Source organism: Apodemus sylvaticus, chromosome 3 (assembly GCF_947179515.1).
Source record: "Apodemus sylvaticus chromosome 3, mApoSyl1.1, whole genome shotgun sequence".
Classification (NCBI taxonomy): domain Eukaryota; kingdom Metazoa; phylum Chordata; class Mammalia; order Rodentia; family Muridae; genus Apodemus; species Apodemus sylvaticus.
In genome coordinates this window covers 146,651,069-146,674,485 of record NC_067474.1, presented here as the reverse complement: position 1 = coordinate 146,674,485, position 23,417 = coordinate 146,651,069, and the positions used below count along the sequence as shown (strand labels likewise).

The following is a 23,417-nucleotide window of genomic DNA, read 5'->3' as shown; positions in this document are numbered from 1 at the left end:
AGAAAATACATATTGGCTCCACAGCTAAGAACCGCCCTCTTTCTCAGCAACTTCCTCCTCGGATTTTCCTCCCTAAAACGGACACTTGAGAACAATGCCCACAGCTGGACCTGCTATTTTGATTAACCCAAAGCTCTTGAGGTTTGGAAAACTCAAGGGCTAATGGACCCAGCTACTCCTACTCAAAGTCCACGGCCTTCCCTCCTCTCCAAGATAAGGAAAGAACAAAGAAAGAAAGGCTTGAACACAGGCAGGCTACTGAAACTTTCACCCCAAGGAAGCCAGAGAAATTATACTCACAGATGGGTAAATTCTCCCTCCCAATAAAACGTGGTTTTCTTACGGAAGAGAGAAAGACACTGATGATGCCAGCCTGAGCCAAAACTCACGTCTATATACACCCAATGTTGGTGAACTTCCTTCTGCAGGACACCTGCCTGGGACTCAAACTGAATCCACTGCTGTTCTGACACACTTCAAAGTGACTTTTAACACTTAGAAATGGCTCTTTCTTAGTCACAAAGCAAGAAAAGGAGATGGATTTATAATTCATAATCCTGAGCTCAAGACCTAGCCTGTTTCCACACCAAAAGTGAAGACCCCTCCCTCCATTTATGACAAAACAAACTGTTAAAGAGAACACTATCTTATCCCTGCCCCGGTGCTTCCCAGAGGAAACACCCTCACTTTGGTAAGGGCCACACATAACTGTGTCACCCTGAGCAAATTACTTCTCTGAAACATACTTGGCTTCCTCACCTGTAGATTTACAAGGCCGGCTGGAGAAACTAAACAAGCACGTATAGCTAAGGCTCGGCACATAGTAGGACAGCCATTAACATTTTTCTTGGCTTTCTTCCTCTTTACTGCTGGGCTTAAATGCCAAGAGTTACCCCCAAAGGCTCCAACAACTTCCTCATCATCTCTGAATCTATGAACGACTGTATAAAATTTCCTCATCTCAAAGGACCATAGGACGTGGCCCTACCCGGTCACGATCTGGGTAGCACCCATGCTTTGGAACAAGTGGCCCGTAAGCCAAGGCTCCTTTCTCTGGGGCTCATTTTTGTGCACATGTGCGCGCTCACACACTTAGCAGCCAGGGTAGGGTCCTCAAAGTGCACCTCAATTACTTAATGGTCCAAATATGGAAACTGAGGCTCAGCCTGGAGAAGAACTTGTCCAAGAGCTCGGGGAGCTGCTGAGACCCAATTCACATCCTTCGGGGAAGTCTCTTTACAAATGGTAAACTGAGGCCCGAAGACGGAAGTGACTTGCCCAGGAGCACACAGTGGGTTGGTGGCAGGGCCACAGGTCGCCACTCTTTCGCCGACCCTCCCTAGTCTCCGAAGGACACTCTGGGTCACCAGCACCCCTGAGGTGTCGCCCCCGCGCTGACAGCACGCGAGCCGTATCAGCGGCAGTCAGACCGGGCACCCGGTGTCCCCGGACCCTGCAGGGGCGGCCGGGCCGGCGCTCGCGTCTCGGAGCCGGGCGCGCCCAGTGGGACTTGTTGCTCACCTGACCTCGCGCAGTCGCCCTCAGCGACATGAAGGGCTGGGCAGCCGGTGCGTGTCCCCACGGAGAACGCTCCAGCCCACTGCTTCGCGGGCTGCTACACAGCCGGACGCCCCCCTCAGAGCGCTACGCCCCCAGCCGCACTCCACCGGCCTGAGTCCGCCATTACGCGACTTCCCCGCCCCGGGACGCAGCCACACCCCGCCAACCGTTCTGATTGGCTCCGTGCCCCACCCGCCCTGGACTCCCAGCTATCCCATTGGTCTGGATCCAATGCCAATTAAATAAGTACGCAAAAGACGTATTCAAAGGTAGTGTCCCGGGAACTCCACCCGAGCGACTTCCGCAATCGGAGTAAACAGAGGCGAGGGCAAACCAAGTGAAGTGGAGATGGGAATAAAGGTAAATCGAGGCCCTAGTTCGAGTACAAAAATATCAGTTATGACAGTGAAAGACCGCGTCTAACACGTGTTGAAATACGAATTATTTTTATTAGAGTCCAGAGAGTAAGTATATTTTGTATAAGGAACAGGCCGAGCCTATGAAGTTTCTGAAGACACCCCTCAATTTGCAAATAGTTCTGTCCCTTCACGCCTTGTCCCAAGCGGGCTCGAAAGTGGGGGGGGGGGGGGAGTGACTCATAGACTTCAGATCACCCCCAAAGGATAGGTATTCGGGTGAAGCTTGCATCCTGAGATTGTGAACTAGTTCTGAGAGGCCACTGTCAGGTGACCTAAACACCTGTCACTTCACTCTGCAACTTCGGACAACTCCTGCCTACCTAATTCTCACTTTGTTCTACAAAATAGGTGCGGTAGGCCCTGGCACACAGATCTCCCAGTCTGTGAAGGTGGGCAGTGTGAGAATACACGCCCAGGTGGCTTCCTGAATACAAAATGCTAGCACATTTTTTTTTTTTTTTTTTTTTTTTTTTTGGATTTGGTTTTTTCGAGACAGGGTTTCTCTGTATAGCCCTGGCTATCCCGGAACTCACTCTGTAGACCAGGGTGGCCTCGAACTCAGAAATCCACCTGCCTCTGCCTCCCAGAGTGCTGGGATTACAGGCTTGCGCCACCACTGCCCAGCACAGTTTAGCACATTTAGTAAAGGAGAGCATCTCTGTATAAGAGGTTTTGGCCTCTTACAGAAGACTAAATTAATTTTAGGCAGGCTCTGTTACGGCCAAGTCTGCCTCGCTCTTTGCAATGTACTACTGAACTTACTTTTAGAAAGGTGGCACGGTGTGAGGGCCGGGGTGGGGGAGACAACACCATGCGACACTGCTCAGTCAGTAAAACACTGCTTTGAAAGCATGAGGACCAGTGTTTGAGAACTCAGGTTCAAAACAAGACACAGTGTGACAGGCCCGATGGTGCAGACTGTAATACTAGCGCCAGGGAGACTGAGACAGGCAGAGCTCTCGAGCTCATAAGCCCAGCCAGCCTAGCCTGCTCCTCCAGTCTAGGCCAATGAGAGAGAAGGTTACAAAAACCAAGGTAGAAATTGCCTGAAGAACAGCACCTGAGGTGATTCTCTGGCTTACACAGGTACAACATGCACGCGCGCATACAACACCCTGAATACTTGATAAAAAAAATTTCCCACAATCACCCAGGTAATTGGAAATGACCACAGAATTCAAACCTACACCACTTAGCATCTATTCCTGTATTTCTTACTCTGTGACATCTTGTCACCTGAAAATGGCTTTTTTTCCCTCAGTCCCTTAGCAAGCCAAGATGGTCCTAAGGGTGCTGGGTAACCGTTTCTTTCACTCTGGTCACTGTGAACTTGAGTCTCCTGCTACCCACCAGGTAGACCAATATTCTTGTGGAAAAGAGCCCCCAGAGATGTGGTCAACATGTTCCTGATATTCTAGAAGTCAAGAGAAAAGAGATGACCAGTAGACAAATAACTCAAACAGAAGCCAAATGAAGATTTCCACTGGGGCCCTCAGTGAGGTGGCCAGATGCTGGATCTCTTATTTTTATTTTTTGGAACAAGGCCTCTCTATTCTGCACCTCTTGGCTGACCTGGAACCCTGTAGGCCAAGCTAGCCAGAAATGTCCAGGGATCTTCCTGCCTCCACCTCCACCTCTGCTTCTACCTCTGCCTCCACCCCCGCCTCCACCCCCGCTTCCCCAGTGCTGGGATTAGAGGTGTTTGCCAGCACACTGGGCATTTCCTGGTCTTTGATCAGGTCTGTGTACCCTCAGAATTGAGTTCTGGCCATCGAGGACTGCTTTGGTGTGTATTTCCAAGTCTTTTTCCCTCCCTGAAACTTAAGACTTCAGAAAGGCAGACACAGCCAAGTAAGCAGAGCCCACAGGGTCCTGGGGACCATACTGGATTGGTGTCTTCTGGACTTGAATTGGGACACTCCATCTGACAAGTGACTGTTGAAATCCCAGTATGACTGTTAAGTGAAGGAGGGCAGCTGTGTAAATGACAGTGGCTTTGGGATCAGACTGACCTAAGATCAAAATAGAACTCCACCACTTCCAGTCTCTCCATGCCTCAATGACCCGTTCTCTAAAACATGGACACCAGGGGCTGAGACACGGCTCAGTGGTTAAGAGCACTTGCTGGCTCTTGTAGATGATCCCGGTTCCATTTCTGGCACCCACAAAGTGGCTCAGAGCTACCTGTAACCGAAGTCCCGGGGGCTAGGACACCCCCTTCTGATGTCTAAGGGCACTACATATACCTGGTGCACATGCATAGGTTGAAGCAAACATGCACATAAAATAAAATAATTAAATCTTAAAAAAAAAGTTGCCGGGTGTTGGTGGCACACGCCTTTAATCCTAGCACTTAGGAGGCAGAGGCAGGTGGATTTCTGAGTTCGAGGCCAGCCTGGTCTACAGAGTGAGTTCCAGGACAGCCAGGGCTACACAGAGAAACGCTGTCTCAAAAAAAAAAAAAAAAAAAAAAAAAAGTTGTGAGCAGCCGTGAGGGTTTGGTGAATTAATGGAGGAGTGGATGGGTGGGCAGAGTCATTCGTTCATCAAAGGATTCACCCATTCAGTAGAAACTACTGAGGTGGTTCCACAGGTAAAGGTGCTTGCTGCCAAGCCTGGTAACCCACCTGGTGGAAAGAAAGAATCGACGTTCACGCATAGGCCTTGGCATGTCTATGTCATTACACATACACTCAACAAATAAATGTTTAAAAATTGCTAAGCATTTACAATCTGCAAAGCACTGTGGGAACGGACCGCTGCAACGGTGAGCAAAACAGACTCAGACCCTCGTGGGACTTGCACTTAAATAACTGACCAGGCTCATGAAAATACACCAAGAAAGGGGACAAGAAGGCAGAGAGCAACCTGCTTACCAGAAAGAATGTTGGGATGGATGTGGTCAGAGGAAGCACCCCTGATAGGTGATATCTGGGGTGAATTGATAAACAGTGGGGAGGAGTAGCCGACCACAAATGAGCTGGAAGCTTGAAAAGGAGGAACGTCAAAAGATGGGGTGCAGAAGGAATGAGGCCGACGAGGAGGATCGTGACAGCAGCGAGGCAGGGCAGAGTTCACGTGACCTTCAGATCCTGTTATTGATGAATGAATGAGGATGTGATGGAGGTGGGGACCTGATTTTGAAAGTGGAGCCATTCTCCTAGGATCTGCACTAAAAAAAAGGAATCTTCAAGAGACCCAAGACTCTTGAACAGTCACCAAACCTTGCTGTACCTCATCTAGTCTTTGGAGAACTGGAGGTTAGATACACTAGAAGGTCATAAAGTAGAGGTGATGATTTAATGAAGAAATGAAAGTTTGGTTTTTCCTTTTCTTTTCGTTTTTTCTTTTCTTTTTTCTTTTTCTTTTTCTTTTTTTTTCTTTCTTTCTTTCATTTTTTTTGTTTGTTTGTTTTGGTTTTTTTGGATTTGTTTTTTTTTCCCCAGACAGGGTTTGTCTGTATAGCCTTGTCTGTCCTGGAACTCACTCTGTAGACCAGGCTGGCCTCAAACTCAGAAATCTGCCTGCCTCTGCCTCCCAGAGCACTGGGATTACAGGCGTGAGACACCACCGCCAGGCTCTTTTCTTTCTTTCTTTTTTTAAATATGTATTTATTATGAGTACACTGTAGCTGTCTTCAGACACACCAGAAGAGGGCATCAGATCTCATTATAGATGTTTGTGAGCCACCGTGTGGTTGCTGGGAATTGAACTCAGGACCTCTGGAAGAGTAGTCAGTGTTCTTAACCGCTGAGCCATCTCTCCAGCCCAATGTATAGCTCAGGCTGGCCTTGAACTCGTGATTCCCTGCCTCTGCCTCCTTCAGCAAATCCTACCTGTGTGTGCCACCACAACTTGCAAAAGTTACTTTTATAGCGGGGGCAGTGGTGGCGCACGCCTGTAATCCCAACACTCTGGGAGGCAGAGGCAGGTGGATTTCTGAGTTCAAGGCCAGCCTGGTCTACAGAGTGAGTTCCAGGACAGCCAGGGCTACACAGAGAAACCCTGTCTCAAAAAAACAAAAAAAAAACAAAAAAAAACAAAAAAAAAACAAAAAAAAAAAACAAAAAAGTAACTTTTACAGGTGCTGGGGAGTTTGGCACATAAAAGGCGTGGCACGTCAATGGTGCTTGGTCAGCCCAGCCTCAGGGAGGTGAGTCTGAAGGGAGACCATAGATTGAGATTGAACAGATATAGATACCTATGCTTATGCTGTGGTGTCTTCTGATTTTAAGACTTTGAAGAGCCAGGCAGTGGTGGCGCATGCCTATCGTCCCAGCACTCGGAGACAGAGGCAGGCAGATTTCTGAGTTCAAGGCCAGCCTAGTCTACAGAGTGAGTTCCAGGACAGCCGGGGCTACACAGAGAAACCCTGTCTCAAAAAAGCAAAACAAAACAAAACAAAAGTCAAACAAACTGGCTTTAAATCATTCCTTGACAACTTCCTCAGTGTGTGATTTTGTTAATATTTGGATCTTGTTGTTGTTTAACAGTGTTGTTTATTTTGTTTGGCCTCAAACTCAAGGCAATCCTCCTGCCTGAGCTTTCTGAGTCCTGGGATTACCAATGTGTACCACTAGGCAGGGTGTTTCACCTGTCTCTCTCTCTCTCTCTCTCTCTCTCTCTCTCTCTCTCGCTCTCTCTCTGTGTATGTGTGTGTGTGTGTGTATGTCTGTATGTATGCATGATTATGTGTAGGCATGAGTATGTGTATGTATGAGTGTGTGTGTGTGTTTGTATGTATGTATGAGAGTGTGAGTGTGTTTGTATGTATGTGTGAGAGTATGAGTGTATGTGTGTTTATATGTAGTATGTGTGAGTGTGTAGGTAAGAGAGAAATAGAGTGTGTGTGTGGATGTGTGTGTGTGTGAGAGAGAAAGAGTGTGTGAGTGAGAGTGTGTGTGAGAGAGAGTGTGTATATGTATGTGTGTGTGTGAGAGAGTGTGTGTGTATGTGTGTGTGTGTGAGAGAGAGAGTGTATGTGTGTGTGTGAGAGAATGTGTGTGAGAGAGAGTGTGTTTGTGTGTGTATGTGAGAGAGAGTGTGTATATGTGTGTGTGAGAGAGTGTGTGTGTGTATGTCTGTGTGTGTGTGTGTGTGTAGGTAAGTACCTGCATAGGACAGAGGACTGGCATCATATCCCTGTAACTGGGGTGAAGGGCAGCCATCATTTGCCCTTACTCCTTCCCCAACATAAGTACTTGTCATGGAACCCAGGTCCTCTGGAAGAGCAGCAAGCCCTCTTAACTACTAAGCCATCTCTCCAGCCTGATACCACATTAGCCTCAAACTCCTAATAATGCTCCTGCCTCAGGCTCCTGAGTATTGACATTACACATATGCACCGCTGTTCCTGGTTTGATGGTGCACACTTACAATCCCAGAACTGTGGCAGGAATTCAAGAACCACCTGAACTATATAGCAAATTTGAATCTAGTTTGGCTTGTACAGGGAGACCTTGTTTCAAAGTAAACAGAAATTAAGGGTTTTAATTGTGGCCTAGTGTGGAGGGAGAAGCAGATGGATCTCTCTGAATTTGAGGCTAGCCTGGTCTACATAGTGAGTTCTAGCCAGCCAGGCTACATAGTAAGACTCTAACAAAATGAAAATTACTATTACTTCTATTTTCCATAGCTATAAAGAATAAGTATGATTGAGCTTAGTTTGAAATCACAGCACTTATAAGGCTGAAGCTGGAAGATCTGTAGTTGGAGGCTAGCCTGGGCTATACTGTGAAACCTTGTCTAAAAAATACGTAGATATATGAAGTGAAATTTTCTGGTGTCTTTGGCACGGTTGTGTCATGTAAGGTTTTTCTGGAAACTGTCTTATGGGAAAAAAAGTTTGCTGAGGCAGACACTTGGGAGGATATTTTGTTGAGAACAGACACATGGTGTTTTCTAGAAGCTGCCTGGGAAGAGGGCTTGTTTTGCTAGAGCGGATGCTTGAGAGGACATGTGATGTTTGGAAACGGTGTGAGTGTAACCCAGCAGACGGTGGACGACAGTGTGGCACTGGTTCTCCTTGCCACTCTTTGTTGGGTTTTGCTGCCGCAGGTCTTCACGGATGACTACGACAAAGACCATGACAACTCCTCAAGCCCATCGGCAGAGCCTGGAGGTTTCTTCTGGATTGAACTGCTGTTGCTGATTCATGCATGAATGATATTTGTGAGTGGATTGAACTACCATTGCTGATTTGTGTAAACTGAACTGCTGATACTCTGACCACAAATATTGGAATCTCCAATAGTTAGAAAGAACTATTTCTAACAGGTCCACATCCCCCTTTGCCCTTTTAACCTTTCCTGTCTACTATCTCTGGTGGGTGGTGGGCTAGAAGGGAGGTTAAAGCATTAAAAACCCCTTATTAAAGTAGGTTTTGGAAAATCTGGGCCTACAGATGTGGTGGTGCCTCCCTGAGCCAAGTGTTCAGGAAGTGAAGGTAAAAGGATAGGAAATTTATCGGGGCGAGGTGGCACACGCCTGTAATACCAGCACTTGGGAGGCAGAGGCAGGCAGATTTCTGAGTTCGAGGCCAGCCTGGTCTACAGAGTGAGTTCCAGGACAGCCAGGGCTACACAGAGAAACCCTGTTTCAAAAAACCAAAAAAAAAAAAAAAAAAAAAAAAAAAAAAGGATAGGAAATTTAATGTTGGCCTGGTGGTCCTGGTGGCATACACCTTTAATTCCAGCATTCAGGAGGCAGAGGCAAGCAGATCTCTGAGTTCTAGGCTAGCCTGATCTACAGAGCAAGTTCCAGGTCAGCCAGGGCTACACAGAGAAACCCTGTCATCATTGCCCCTCCCCCCAAAAAAGAAAATTTAAAATCATCCTCAGCTGCATGGTAACTTTGACATCACCTTGGACTACATGCAATCTTGTCTCAAAATCATTTAAAGGAAACAGTATTCTTGAAGCACTTAGCACAGTGATTGCCATGTATTTACAGCTATTGGGTGGGGATAATAGATCTGACAATGTTTATGCTTATTAAACCTGGTGTGGTGTTTCATGAGTTTAATCCTTGTACTTGGAAGCTGAGGCAGGAGCATCACCTGGGCTACATAATGAATTCAAGGACAACCTGAGCAAACCTTTGTTTCAAAGCAACAAATCCGAACCTAGTTGATCCCACAACTTAGTCAGAGGCAGGCAGACTGATGGCTATGAGTTCGAGGCCTGCCTGGTCTACACAGAGAGTTCCAGGACAGTCTGGGTTACACAGTGAAACACTGCCTCAAACACAAGTAAAAATTGTTCATATGCCTGTGTCAGCAGTGATGCCTCTTGCAGGAAGAATTAAGATTTGGGGTTTTGCTTGTCCAAGAAGAATCTTGGCATTTCCTGTGGAGATGATGTAGCTAGCAAGGCAACTTGCTTTGTGGAAAGGTAATGTTACATGTAGTAACAATATAATCTCCAGTGTTTAATCAGCACTTACTGTATGCTGAGTTTATGCGAATACTCTTTATGTGCATGCATTACCTTAGTCCTTACAAGCCTATGGTTCTGTTTCTTTTTTATTATTATTATTATTTATTTTATTTATATGGGTACACTGTGGCTGTCTTCAGACACACACCAGAAGAGTGCATCAGATCCCATTACAGATGGTTGTGAGCCACCACGTGGTTGCTGGGGTTTGAACTCAGATCCTCTGGAAGAACAGTCAGTGCCCTTAACCTCTGAGCCACCTCTCCAGCCCATCTGTGTCTGTTCCTCATGTTACCCATGAGGCCAAGGAAGAACTGAGGAGCTAAGTGCCTGGCTCCAGGACATTCTGTCAGGAAGCACTAGCTGGGACTGAACCCAGCGTGGCCGAACTCTCCCTCTTCTACCCAAGGAATCAAAGCAACCTAAAGCCTGGAGCAGCTCCCTAGGTGGCAAAGACCACGCCCAATGCCTCTCCCTGAGCTCTAAAAATGTCCTCAAACTTGCTGGGAGTGGTGGCACACCCTTATATACCTAGTGAGATCCCGGGGGGGGGGGGGGAAGAAAAAAAAAACCCACACAACAAAATGGAACTGCTCTTTCCTGAGAGGAGCAAGAAACAGACCCTCTTCCTCCACAGGAGAGTCAAAAAGGAACTCTAGTCACTGCACACCATATGAGTGCTAGCTTTTCTGCTAGCCAGGTCATATCCATTCTAGGAGCCTCAGTTTCCTCATCTCTGAAATAGGGATACTAAAGCTTCAAGGCATTCAAGCAATAAGGCACTGGCAAACTCTAAAGTGCAGCGCGGTTCCCCCAGGAGTTCCTGTCAGCGTTGCTATGGGGACAGGAACCCTTTGGGAGAACAGCCCATCCATCTGACAGGCAAAATTGCCACCTGTAGAAACAGACCAGAGATCAGCTCTTAGATGTGCCTCTTACACAGTCTGGAGCTGGGTGCAGGACACCTACAATCTCAGCCCCCCCCCCCCCCCCAGCCTGAGGTCAAGGATGGAGTGTTTGAAGCTGGTGGCTACTTTGTGCTACTTTGTTAGACTCTGTGTCAAAAAGAACAAAGCCACAAAACTAACCAGCCAGACAACCCAAACAAGCTTTCTGATTTCAGTCAAGGTATATACCTCAGTTTTCTTGTCTGCAAAATGGAGCAAATTAATAGGGACCTTGTAGAGGAAGAGAAAATGCAATGTGAGAATTCCTGAAAAGCTTTGAATCACTGTGTCTGCCAGCTACAAAACAGAGGGTCAAAAAGAATCACCTCTCTGTTTCCTGCATCCCAACCCTATCTGTACGGAAGAGGGTGGAGAGCACCGGGCTCAGAGCTACAAAGTCCCTGCCACTCCCCTTCCTCTGGCATCCTTGGCTCTTTCTGGGTACACAGTCTGTCTGCCTGCCTGCCTGCCTGCCTGCCTGCCTGTCTCTCTCTGTCTCTCCCTCTCTCTTTCCTCTCTCTGTCTCTCTCTCCTCTGTCTTTGTGTGTGTTTCTCTCCCTCTGTCTCTGTCTCTCCCTCCCTCCTCCTCTGTCTCTCTGTGTCTTTCTCTCTGTCTCTCTCTCCCCCTCCCTCCTCTCTGTCTCGGTCTCTCTCTGTGTCTCTGTGTCTCTATTTCTCTGTCTGTCTATCTCTCTGTTGTCTCTCTGCTGTCTGTCTCTGTGTCTCTGTCTCTGTCTCTCTCTCTCTCTCTCTCTCCTCTCTCTCCAGGCAAGTTCTTCTTCACTGAGCAATCCCAGGGGGCCCGAAACCTCGGTTCCAGCCTGGCTCACAGGCTTTCCCCGCCTCCACATCCTTAATCCGCAGCCTTTGCGCCGTTCCTTCCACCTGGAATGCTCTCGCCTCCCCGAGCGCCTTTGATGGGGAGGGGGGGTGCTAGAGGGGAAGGATCTGGAATGATGCACCCCTACCTCCTCACTCCGCTCCCCCCTGCATCCCCAGCGGCATACCTGACCTCCCCCCTCCCAGCGTGGGGGAAGAGGCAGCTGGGAGGAGGAGGTGGGAGGGGGGATGAGAGAAGGGCCCTCCGCGGGGTTTTTCACCTGCTTGGAAGAGACAGACAGAAATGAAAGCTCTAGAAACTGCCTGCTGCTCTGCCTCGCTCAGAGGCCCCAGCTCGGTGGAGCCTCCCTGCCTTCCCACTACGCCCATGTGCGTGCCACCCTCTTCTCCTCCTCCCGCAGGCAGGTGCTCCAGGCCGGGAACAAGGGTGGGCGGCAGGGTTAGAGAGACCTGGGTTCAAACCCCGTTCCTGCCACTTACCCAGCAAGCAACCCCAGCACACCGTTTGTCCTGCTTCTTTAGAAAAAAAAGAGACACCAACCAACCCTTGGTTCTTTGGGCTTTGGTAAGAACTAAGGAAAATGGCAGATTTAAAAAAAAAAAAAAAAAAAAAGTCTGACATGACTATGACCAAAAAGGCTTCAGGCAGAGACAATAGTGACAGCAGTTGACATGATGCCCATATATGCCTGGCACCACTCAGTGCCTTGAGAGGGGGAGTGTCTGTCTGTCCTGACGCTGTTCTCTTGGTAAAAACATGTTATGTTTTTTTTTTTTTCCTCCTGCCTTCAAAATCCTGCATGCAGCTGAGATGTATAGCCCAGCGCCAAAGTGTGGAGAGAGCACTTAGCCCCAGCAAGACCTGAGTTCACTGCCTGGCACCACCCTCCTCCCCACACCCCTACCCTCCTCCCCCCTCCACCAAAAAGAGCCCAAATCCTGAACTTGACCTCCTTTCCCAGTCTCTTTATTTAATAAGCATAGATTGCTGTCTGCTCCTGTAGAGGCTTCTGCAGGGCACCAGTGACCCAGGATCAATCTAACCAGCCTCTGTCGGAGAGTGCCTCTTAATGAGAGAGAGGCCACACGGAAGAACTGACATAGAGCCAGTGGGCGCAGGAGCATGTGCCTATAATTCCTACACATGGGAGTGGGGAAGGGATGAAGGCAGGAGGATCAAGAGTTCAAGGTCATCCTCCTCGATTATATAGCAAGTTTGAGACCATCCTGGCCTACCTGAAACCCGCGTTAGAAGCATGAAGACACAACTCATGGTTACAAGTGCCTGCTGGCGAATCCGAGGGCCTGAGTATGATCCCTAGGCTCAGTGTGGTGGAAGGAGAGATAAGGAGAGAAGTGATTCCTGCAAGTTATCTCCTGATACACACACACACACACACACACACACACACACAAATAGGCAACATAGGCAACGTAGTGGAGAATGCATCCAATCCTAGCAGGTTCAAAGTCAGCTGAGGCCTCACGGTGGTCAGTACTGAGGCAGGAGGATTGCAAATTCAAGGACAAGCTACAGAGTGAGTTCACACTAATTTAGACAATTTAAAATGAAACTTTATCTTAAAATAAAAAGTTAAAAGGGTATGTGTGTGTGTGCGTGCGTGCATGCGTGTGTGTGCGTGTGCGTACGTGCGTGCATGCGTGTGCGCGCGCGCGCGTGTGTGTGTGTGTGTGTGTGTGTGTGTGTGTAGGGGTGTCACTCAGTGGCTTAGCATACCTGAGTCCCGAGCGCATGCGCACACACATCACACAAGCACAGAGAGAGAGAGAGAGAGGGAGAGAGAGAGAGAGAGAGGAGAGAGAGAGAGGAGAGAGAGAGAGAAGAGAGAAGTAGCCTTTGATAGTACTCTATGCACTCCTAGGGTAATGGGAGAGCCCAAAGCCAGTTAAAGAGCATGCATGCGGGCAGAGGGAGTCTCCTTCTCGGCTAGAGGGAATATGGTTTCCTGGGGGAAAGAAAGCCTCCACAGGAGCTGATGACTGCAGAGGCAGAGATGGAGGATTGTGGGGATGAGAGTGCAAGGCACGTGTGGAAGGTTACTCTTTGCTTTTTTGTCTTGATTTACATGTATTTATCATAAATGGGAGTGGCCTTCTTAGTGGGCGTGGCCATCAGGATTGGCAGCTGGCACCTTACCCTCCGCCACTGTGCCAGATCCAAGGCCTGAGCTGGCCTGATTTGGTTTTGTTTGGCTTTTTGTTTTGTTTTGTTTTGAAAAAGGGGCATAACTAGTGTAGCCCTGGCTGGCTATGTAGTGGAGGCTGACCTTGAACTCCCGACAGTCCCTCCTCGGCGGCTTCTTGAATGCTGGGATTACATGCACGCACCACCTCCCTCACTGGCCTGAAAGGCCTTTAACAGGGGTGTGTCATTGCCAAATGGCCCTTCATAAGATTTCTCTGACTGTTTGGGGAGGATCTATTTATAGTTTACATTCATTCATTCATTCATTCATTCAAGACACAAATAAGACATGAAAGCAGACATGGGAACTCAACATAATTAGAGTCTTCGGCCGGAGCAAAGGGTAGGGCATTGGCTGCCACCACTGCCGACATTTCTGATGAGCAAAGACTTAGGTGAAAATAAATGGCTCTCACCAAAGAGGAAGAGGAGGAGGAGGAGGAGGAGAGGAAGCAGAGGCAGAAGCAGCCAAGTCCTGTACAAGGCAATAGCAATGATATGAACATATGGGTGATGGCCCTGGGGGAACTTGCAGTGATTCATAGAAAAACAAGTGACAGCAGGAAGAGGCGGGATGGGCTAGGGTCGAACAATCCAGATCCTGTCACCTCTGCTCTGGAGAAAATGGCCAAGTGGGCAGGGCCGTGAGATCTCCCACCAGCCCCCTCTGCAGCTCCCACATTTTCTCAGCCCTGCTGAGCCCTGCAGGTTCCGAAAGACACACCAAACCCAGAAAGAAAAGAAGGTGTCGAGGACGCGGGCGGGCGGGCGGGCAGGCAGGCGGGCAGGCGGGTGGGGACAGGTCTAGGCCTCTTGCTGGAGCAGAGCCTTCTTTCCAGGGCCTAGAGCCAACAGGCTGGCTGGGAAGGCAGAGGTTGCAGGCAAGGATTAAGGAGCCAGTTGATTTTCTACCCAAACCAGAGCTGCTGTCTCTCTCTCTCTCTCTCTCACTCTCTCTCTCTCTCTCTCTCTTTGAGGTTTCCCCCCAGCCCCTCCTCTTTTTTTTTTTTTTTTAAAGAAAAATGTTCCTGTACACGCACCCAGAGGCTTTTGCAGGAGGCAGCTTTTGGAGAGCTGGGAAAGCCAGCCAAGAAGCAAAAGGGAGGAAGAAGACCACGCCTCGCCTGGCAGATTCCTAATGGCCCAGGAGACCAGGGCTTTGCAGGGGGAGCTGCTGCGGGGGTGGGGGCTGGCTCCAGTAGGAGGGGAGGGAAGGGCAGGCAGAAGGACAGCCACTTGCTGGCCAGTGACCTTGGGTGGGATGCTGCTTCTTGTTTTCCCGCTGGTGTGGATAGAGGAGGAAGGCCGAGACAAGGCTGGCCGGCTGGGGTCACAGGAAGGCCCCTTCTTGCTTGAAACGTGATCTCGGGATATGGAGCCTGCCAACCTGCCCCCGACCCTGGGCCAGCAAGGATGAGAGGCTGCCTGTCTCCAGCTTCCAGACACCGCCACCAATAGCAACCCCCCCTCAAAAACAGACCCAAGCACCTCCAACTCGGAGAGTGACAAAGCTGCCACAGCTGGCTGGGACCAGTTTTTGGGCTCCCCACCCCACTTCTATCATCCCAACCTCCCTTCCTTCAGTTTGGTGGACCCAGAGAGGGCTGATGACCTGCATGAGGTCACACAGCAAATTGAAGGAGCAGAGCCAAGACTCACCACAAAGTCTGGACTCCAACTCCAGACTTCCTTGTCTTTCCCAGAAGTCCAGATGCTGGGAGGCTTATCCTGGGGACTTGGGGGGTGGGGAGTGGGAATCTAGGGCCAGGAAGGACAGTTCAGAGCTGTATCTGTTTGAAGTCACAGCACAACTTAATGTTGACTAAAGTACCTTGGTTTTGTTTTGTTTTGTTTTGTTTTTCAGACCAGAAGAAAATTCCAGGCCCCTGCCTAAGCCTGGACTTGCCCTGCTGCCAGGGAGGAATGCGGTCCTGGCCACCACAGCTGCTAGTGGCCATCTGCAGCTTCAACTCTTGCATTTCTCATCCCAGCAGGCACTGGGACAAAGGCCCCTTCTCAGGCCTCTTCCTTCCCGCCCCCTAAGCCACCTCCTCACAGACAGACCTGCTAAGTCACTGTCCAATCAATCCGGCCCTTAGTGTCCTTAGTGTAAACTGGAGCAGTGTGGCTCCCTAACCCATGTCTCTGCTCTGAGGTTTAAAGAGGCAAAGCGCCAGAAACCCTGATGGCGCAGTGCCCCCACCCCTACCCCCTACCCCACCCTACCTCCTCTCCTCTCTGTCCCTCTAGCCGCCAAACCTATGCCCCACTGCTTTCCCTAGCAGCCAAGCCCAGGCTGGCCTAGATCAGCCGAATATCACTCTAGGAAGCCTGTCCTTCCCTCAAGTCCCTACTGGCTTCACTGGGATATTTTTCAGTGTTGTACTGAGATAGTTAAAGTGTGTCATGGGGATCTGTCTCCTTCTTGAAAAGGAAACGACAGCTAACACGGAGTGTTCACTCCATTCTAGGCATATAGGTGTCATTAATACTCCCATCTTACAGACGACAAAAAAAAAAAAAAAAAAGAACCTGAAAGGGCCTCAAGTCATAGTAACCTGAAGGTCGAGCCAGGACTCACTGCAAGTCAGCTGCAAAGCCAGACTTCCAGTCCATACCGGAGGCTGTAGCAGTGTGCCGCTAATGATGTCTCCCCAGCTCCCAGCCCAGCAGCCAGCAGCCACTCAGTGATCCATTAAGATGGCTGAATGCATACACAAATGGCCGAGGAATGCACACGGATGTCTGGAGAATAAAGCATCTTCTTGGGTGAGCCAGGCAGGTGGCGAATGAGGGTCCCCACTCTGGAAGATTGCAAAGAACAATTACCAGATTCTTTCTGCAGTATGGAAGCCACCTGGGGCGTCACCTTTGACTTCTCCCTCCACCCCCGCCCCCACTCCCACCCCGTTTCATCTGCTAGAGCCAACCGGTCCCCACTGGAACCCCAGTGTTTGCCTTGGTGTCTCCCCAGTGTATCCCTTCCTCTCTACCTCTTAATAAGCACAGGCTGGCCACACGGAGCAGAGGGAGGGTGACCTTGGACTTCTCTTCCTCCTCCCGCCACCTCCAAAGTGCTGCAATTATGCTTCATCAGGCACAGCTCTTTTTTTTTCTTCTAGAGGCATGTGTGTTTGGAGAGAGGGGGGGAGGGGGAGGATGGGTTCATAGGGGTCTATACCACCTAAGGGGTCAAGCCTTTACCCCTTAGCCCTAAGCACATTTACCAGAGAAAACATCTCATCCGCCTCAGGCACTGCTCTGTTCTCTTGGACTTTTGTACCAAGACCCTCCCAGATTGTCTTTCTCTAAAGTACACCTCTAAACTGGGCATAGTGGCCCATGACTTCTATCCCATCACCGGGGGAGGCAGAGGCAGGAGGATCTCTATAAGTTCCTGGTCTACATGGTGAGGTTCAGGACAGCCAGAGATACAGTGAAACCCTGTGTTCACACACACACACACACACACACACACCAAAATAAAATAAATAAATAAAGGGCACTTCTGAAAATCCACAGCTAACTATGCCACCTCTTCACCCATGCCCCTTGAATGATTTGCAGGTGCTTTGTGGGCAAAACCGTACTTCTAACCAAAGTAGCCCTGCTGCCCATGACCTGGCCTCACCTCCTGCCCTCTCCTCATGGCTCCACACGTCCTCTGCTCAAGCTCCTATGAGGTACAAAGAAGGGAGCAGAGGACAGGACACAGGGTTCCAGCCCCACCCCTACCACCTGCCCACCCATGGTGGGAGTTGGAAACAGGTCGCTTCCTCTCTGAAATCAGAGCATCTCACAGAGGTGGTGTGAGACTTTGGCTACTGCTTTGGTCCCCAGCCATCACTATATGCAATGCTTCTGCTTCCTCTGCCGCCACCAAGAATATTCTTTCTTTTAAAACTGAGTTCAAATCCCAGCAACCACATGGTGGCTCACAGCCATCTGTAATGGGGATCTGAGGCTCTCTTCTGGTGTGTCTGAAGACAGCTACAGTGTACTCACATACATGAGATAAATAAATAAACCTTTTTTTAAAAAAAAAAATGGCACATGATTAATTCAGTCTGTTTGGGTGGCATGCCTCAGAGGATGTGAGGGGAGGTCAGAGAACAGCCTGAAGTAGTTAGTTCTTTGTCTCCACCATGTGGGTCTCATGTAGCCCAGGCTTTCCCTGAAACTGGGTCTATAACCTAAAGGTGACCGTGAGTCTCTGAACCTTCTGCCTCCACCTCCCAAGTTCAGGGGATGGAGGTGGGCGCCATCATGTCTAGTTCATGTGTTGCTGGAGACTGACCCCAGGCCTATCCTAGGTGAGCGCTCTGCCTTGGGATACATCCTCACCCTATTTCTTTTTTTCTTTCCTTTCTTTTTTTTCTTTCTCCTTTCCACCCCCTTTTGTTTTTTTCAAGTCAGAGTTTCTTTGTGTAGCCCTATCTTTCCTGGAACTCCCTGTATAGACCAGGCTGGCCTTGAACTCACAGAGACCCACCAGCTTCTACCTCCTGAATGCTGGAGGATCACAGACATGCACTACTTCACCAAGTTCTGCCAGTGCCTTTCCTGAGTGCCTGGCAGGGGAGGGGATCCTGCAGGAACCTGGGTGCCTGTTGTCCTCTTGAGCTGGTGCAGGTTCTATTGTGTGGGCGTGGGTGGAGGAATCTCCTGGCTCCTGTGCCTGCCAGGCTCTCTCTCCCCCCGAGAGGAAGACTGGGAAGAAGAGGGGGTGTCCAGGTGCTGAGCACAGCCTGTGGAGCTGGAGCAGGAGTTGTGGCGTGGGTAGCAGCTGGCAGGTTGCAGCTCCTTGAGGACCAGCGCTAGGCCCTGCAGGCCAGGCCTCACAGCCAGTCCCCACCTGCAGTGCCCCACCTCATCCTGGCACCTGGATTAAATGACTTTTCAAGTTGTAAAACTGCATCTTGATTGCAAAGGGGTAGAATCCAAGCCTGGCCCTGTCTCCGATGAGCAAGGAGAAGGGGCGGGTCTTCCTTTTTTCCCCTTTTGGTTGTGTTGTAAGGTGTTGGGTTAGGCAATACCTTGCCATCAGGAGCACAGCAGCGAAGGTAACTACAAGTCATAAAGCCTGTTCATTCCCCTGACTTAAACACCCTTCTGATGGCCCAGTACCCTCAGGATGAGGTGTCAACTCCTATACAACCAGCAACGCCCACGCGGTCTGCTCTTTGCTTCAACTGTTTTTGTTCGTTTGTTGTTGGGGTTTTTGTTTGTTTCGAGACCAGGGTTTCACTATATAGCCCTGGCTGGCCAACTTGCTAATCTAGACCAGGTGGCCTAGAACCCAGACACTTGTTGGTTGTTGCTGTTGTTGTTTTGAGATAGGGTTTCTGGCCCTGGCTATCCTGGAACTCACTCTGTAGATCAGGTTGGTCCCAAATGAGATCAGACAAACTGCCTCTGCCTCCTGAGTGCTGGGAGGAGCACTCCCAAAACAACACCTGGCTAGGTTTGTTGTTTTGATGTATGGTCTCCTGCAGGAGGACAAGGAGGAGTTCAGGGCCATCCTGGGCTCCCAAGTGCTAGAATTTCAGGCACATCATTACTAGGTACTTGTTTTTGTTTTTGTTTTTTCTGAGACAGGATGCTGTTATGTAGCCCACGCTAGGCTCAAACTCATGATCCTTCTGTCTTGGCCTCCGAGTGCTAAGATTATAATAGGTCTGTGCCTTGTGTCAGACTGTGGTTAGTGGGCCTGAAACCTACAAAAAGCTTTGAGTCTCACAGGTCGAGTCTCACAGGTCATGAAAGTTCTTCCAAATGTCTTCTTTTGCTTTCTTTCTCTCCTCCCCCCCATCCCCCAACTTTCTTACCCTATCACCAAGCCCTTGGGTTTTGAGGTGGAATCTTGTTACCTAGCCTGGGTTGGCTTCAACATTCTAATCCTTCAGTCTTCCCCTCCTGCAAGCTGGGACCGCAGGCATGCGCCACCTTGCCTAACTCCATATGCTGCCGTGTGGCAGCTGTATCCCGTTTACACCCGTGATTCATGATGACTTGCCACTGGTGCAGTGTGAGGCAGGGGCTGAAACTCACTCCTGCTCCTCGCAGCACCTGTTCATTTTTTCCAAGTTTGGAACGCACCCCTCCTCCTATAACAAGCCCCGCCCCATGAGCATCAGGTCCTTAGTCCCCTTAGTCCAAACACTTTTATCCTCGTCTCCTAGTTGTAACTGGATAGTTTTCAGTGTTTCACCTGCCTCCCCGTTCCCCTGTAAGCTCAACTGCTCCGTTTCTATGGCTCTCTCTCTCTCTCTCTCTCTCTCTCTCTCTCTCTCTCATTTTTCTTTCCCTGTGTTGGAACTCAGGGCCTTGTATAAGCTAGGCAATCGCTCTTATCACCTGAGCTGTATGCCCTGCCCTCTATTACTGTTTTTGCAAAAATACTGTTTTAGAAATGATTTATTGTTGGTTTTTGGTTTCTCCCCAACCCCCCAGAGCTGAGGACAGAATCCAGGGCCTTGTGCTTACTAAGCAAATGCTCTACCACTGAACTAAATATCCAACCCCTGTTGTTGGTGGTGGTGATGGTGGTAGTGTTGTTTTAATTTTGTTTTCTAGGACAGGGTTTCTCTGTGTAGCCCTGGCTGTCCTGGAGCTCGCTTTGTAAACCAGGCTGGCCTCGAACTCAGAGATCTGCCTGCCTCTGCCTCCCAAGTGCTGGGATTTTATTTTTAATAAAATGCCTTGCTTGATTTTATTTTTAATTTTTGCTTATGTGTGTGTTCATTTATATAAGTGTATGCCACATGTGTGGGTGCCTGTGGAGGCCAGAAGAGGGTGTCAGACGGAGCTACAGGCATTTGTGAGCCCTCTAACATGGTGCTGGGAGCTAAATTTGGGTCCTCTGGAAGAGCAGGAAGTGCTCTTAACCACTAAGAGTGGTCTCCAGGCCTCAGAAACACTTTTTAGGGAAAGATATGCACAGAAGAATGCACACATTAAATACACATCTTGATGAATTGTCACCCATGTAGCAGAAGCCAGACCAAGATACCTTTCCTTATTTCCTGTACCCAGAAGCCTCTTCCTGTCCCTTCAGCTTCAACTGTCTTTTTTTTTTTTTTTAAATTTTGTTTTGTTTGTTTTAGGACAGGTCTCATATAGCCCAGGCTGGCCTGGAATTGACTGGGAGAGCTGAGAATGATCCTGCCTGCCTCCACCTTCCAAGGGCTGGGACTGACATGCTATGCCACCACCCTGGAATTAGAGGATGCTGGGGAATGAATACGGGCATTCCTTCATGGTAGGCAAGCTTCCACCAAAGAACGACGTTCCCAGCCTATATTCCAGCATTTTGCATTTTTGTTCTGGACTCAGTTCTAGTCCAGAAGCAGGGATTAGTAAATGTCCATGGGTTTGTCGAATGAATGAATGAATGAGTGAATGAATGAGTTGGTGATACTGTTAATGTTTGCGGAGGCAGAGGGTGGTCTTGATCAAGTTATTTTTCTCTGACATTAAAAGAATTAAAAGGCAGGAAAATCTGCCAACCGAGGGAGGACTACAGAAGCTAAAGTCTGGTCTCTCTCGAGGGCGTTTCATTTATTTATTCTTGGGTTTTGGTTCTTTGGAGACAGGGTTTCTCTATGTAGATTGGCTGTTTTAGAACTTACTCCGTAGACCAGACTGGCCTTGAATGTGGAGATAGGCCTGCCTCTGCCTCCCAAGTGCTGGAAACAAATGAGCCACCATACCTGGCAAGGGCTGGGGGCTTTAAGTACTCTTCCTACTTCCAGTTTAGGGTTGGTTGGAAAATAAAAAACAAAACACGGGGGGCTGGAGAGATGGCTCAGCAGGTAAGAGCACCGACTGCTCTTCCAAAGGTCATAAGTTCGGATCCCAGCACCCACATGGTGGCTCACAACCATCCCTAAAGAGATCTGACGCCCTCTTCTGGTGTCTGAAACAGCTACAGTGTACTTACATATAATAAATAAATAAATCTTTAAAAAAAAAAAACACGGGGAGGGTGATAAGCCTGAAAGTTTGGGGTAAATGGGTCCAGATCTGGCCTTGACTGACAAGAAGAGGGGCCCGACTGTGCAGACAAACAGACCACTAGACCTGTCTGAGGTCAAGAGGGTGAAGAAGGCAGCCATCTTGGAAATTCACCTACTCATGCCCCTCCCTCTCCCAGTCTGTCTGCCTATCAGAGACTCCATCTAACTCCCAGTCCCTCAAAACTTAATTCATCAAAGAAGGCCACATGGAATCCAGTGTTCCTTAGTTGCAGTCCCAGCTTGGTGTGACCCCCCCCCCCAGGAGGTCTTGTCTGCTTTCTGGGTCTCAGTTTGTAGAAGAAGGGAAGTTGGACTAATGATCTCCTTAGGGCTTTTCCAGATGTGGCCTCTGGAGCAAAACTAACCCCTGGGGTTCGGGCAGTACACTTCTGGGAGTTATTCCGGTTTCCTGCTCGAAAATGAGGCCCTGAAGGGTTTGGAAACTTGATCTGTGTACAGGGTCAGAACCTGGGCCTGAGAGTCAGGAGACTGAGGTTTGAGTCCTGGGTTGGTGTCTGGATGATCTTAGCTCCATGGCTTCCTTTCCTGGGCCTCTTAGACACAGAAGAGTCAGTGGGAGAAAGGTTGAACTGGCTCCAGGCCTCTAAGCATGAAGGTTTGGTTCCTGGGGAAGGAACCCAGTTTTCTGGCTCTGGGTTCAACTCTGCCAGGCACTGGGAGTGGAGGGAGAAAAAGACATGGTGTGATCCTCGCAGGGGGAGGGAATTCGAAGTCTGGCCAGGGACCCAGTGTTCAGCCAGGAACCAAATGGAAACTGGATTGATGATCCAAGTGAGTCTCAATGTGGGGGGGCTGGAGGGAGGTGTACTGGGGAACTCTGAGTGGGGTATAGGAGACCCCAGGGGAGCTAGTGGAGGAGACAGAAATGACTTCCTGGGGGAGAAGATTTTTGAAATTGGCAGTGCAGTCTGTCCAGTGCTGCTTCCCAGAGATGGGAGGAGGCAGGAAGAAGGAAATTGGGTCCAGGTGACCACAGAGCAGCAGCTTGGCCTAGTGTAGGAGAGGTGGGGCCTGCTTGTGGGAGCTTGGACAACAGCCACAGCTGAGCCACGGAGGGAAAAGGGGTGGGCCTGGCCTCGGCTCTGTGAGAGCACCATCTTCTCAGGCCACAGATACAGTCACAAACTGGAGGGACCTCTCTCTAAACAGCCCTGGGGCCCTGCCTGGCTGTCTTGTGACTGTAGGACAGAGGTGAGGCTTGCTTAAGCTCTGGTCTTAGCCCCTTCTTAGCTCTGAGATAGCTTCAGTTTGGAGGACTGACTCTTTCTGGTATTCCAAACACGGGCCACGAAGAGCATGTCTGTGCCTCATTTCACAGGCAGAGGACTGAGGCCAGGGGCTGCTAGCCAGACTAGGGGACATCTAACCAAGATAATTGTAATGGGCACCAAAGCTAGAGTCAAAAGCCTGGCTGCCAGGGTTTGACTCTGTTCCATATAAGCTGTGCAACCTCAGGCAAGTCTCTCAGCTTTGCTGTGCCTCTGTTTCCCTGCCTGAAAAGAGGGCCGATAATACTACTTCCAGGGCGTTGTGGTGAGAGTTAAATCAGGAACTAGCTGTGCGACTCTGGGATATGAAGAAACACCGCCAGCTCAGAGGCAGCCGAGTAAACAGAAGACTTGAACGTCACTGGTGCTCCAGCCTGAGCACAGGTCCCTTTATCTCTAAAGCGGAGCTGGTAGTTCCTGCCTTCTCCAGCACTTGTTACTCAGAAGGACACACTGTTCCTTACAAGAGCGTGCTGGAGGCCCTTCTTCTCCTACACACCCCCTCTCCCTGCCCCACTGATTTTCTCGGCACCCCCTCCTGGTGAACAGCTGCCTCTGGCCACTCCTCAGGCCCAGGAATCTAGCTGGCAGTGTGGTTTGGACTAGGGAAGGGCACGCCCACGCCCTGTCAGCTGGCTCAAGGATCCAGGAACCTTGGAATCCAGAGCTGTTTTAGAAGAGAGTGGGGTGGGCTCCTGCTGA

General features: G+C 49.5%; 1 protein-coding gene across 3 annotated transcripts in view; it reads right to left on the bottom strand.

Moving 5' to 3' along the window:
• Wasf2 (WASP family member 2) overlaps positions 1-1,708 on the bottom strand; it is a 64,449-nt gene extending 62,741 nt beyond the window's left edge. For 2 of the 3 annotated variants that reach the window (XM_052177619.1, XM_052177618.1), the window contains exon 1: positions 1,522-1,708. The gene's annotated coding sequence lies outside the window, so the exon portion shown is untranslated. The remainder of the gene's footprint in view (positions 1-1,521) is intronic. The other variant, XM_052177620.1, reaches the window with a different exon arrangement.
• Between the last annotated feature and the right edge of the window lie 21,709 nt (positions 1,709-23,417).